We start from the raw sequence: 758 nt of genomic DNA on the forward strand, positions 1-758 counted from the left end.
ACTGAAACCAGCCCTTTCGTCCTGTTTCCTAAGGGTTCATGTTCAGTCATCCGGAGATGAAGATCATTGCGTCTTGCACCAGCAGAGAAATGAGATCAGAATTTATCAAGAAATTTCTTGAAACTTGCCCGTGATTTTCCTGGTGCTTATAAAGGAATTGGGACCCTGGGAGTAGCATTCGCTTGACTATGATTTCTCGAGTTTTGATACTGCTGATTATAAGAATGGGGAAGTACAAGGGGAAAAAATATTTCTCAACCTGAAAATATCGTGAAGGAAAGCACATATCTCCTATTAATCAATTACAGACGGGAAAGAAAAGAGGACAGGCGAGTTTCCGTAGTGTAGTGGTTATCACGTTCGCCTAACACGCGAAAGGTCCCCGGTTCGAAACCGGGCGGAAACAAACTGGGCGTTGCTTTTGTGAGTTCTGAATTTCACTGCACAAACTCTTAATCCGAACATGCTTCAACGAATCCCCTAACCTTCGCTTTCCTTTTGTAGCACCTGACTTTAAATTAAAAGAATAATGTGCTTGACTTGCCTTCTCGCCCGGCCCCGGACGCTTGTCAGGTTTTCCATTTCCCGCTGAGTTACAAAAGTTTCTGCACCCGGTAGAAAGGCGAGGTCTCCATCGTTCTCTGGCACAGGATTCAAAGTGAAGAGTCCTGAGACAATAGAGTGGCTGCTGTATACAAAAAAAAAAAAAAAAGTTGCCGTCAGGTCACTTACGACTCACAGAGACGCTATGGGACTCA

General features: G+C 44.3%; 1 non-coding gene across 1 annotated transcript; it reads left to right on the forward strand.

Annotated features, from left to right (window-relative positions):
* Positions 1-333: 333 nt before the first annotated feature.
* Positions 334-406, forward strand: TRNAI-AAU (transfer RNA isoleucine (anticodon AAU)). Its single transcript has one exon. It is a non-coding gene; the product is annotated as a tRNA-Val (tRNA).
* Positions 407-758: the final 352 nt, after the last annotated feature.

Source organism: Loxodonta africana, chromosome 1, assembly GCF_030014295.1.
Source record: "Loxodonta africana isolate mLoxAfr1 chromosome 1, mLoxAfr1.hap2, whole genome shotgun sequence".
In the NCBI taxonomy this organism is placed as follows: Eukaryota; Metazoa; Chordata; class Mammalia; order Proboscidea; family Elephantidae; genus Loxodonta; species Loxodonta africana.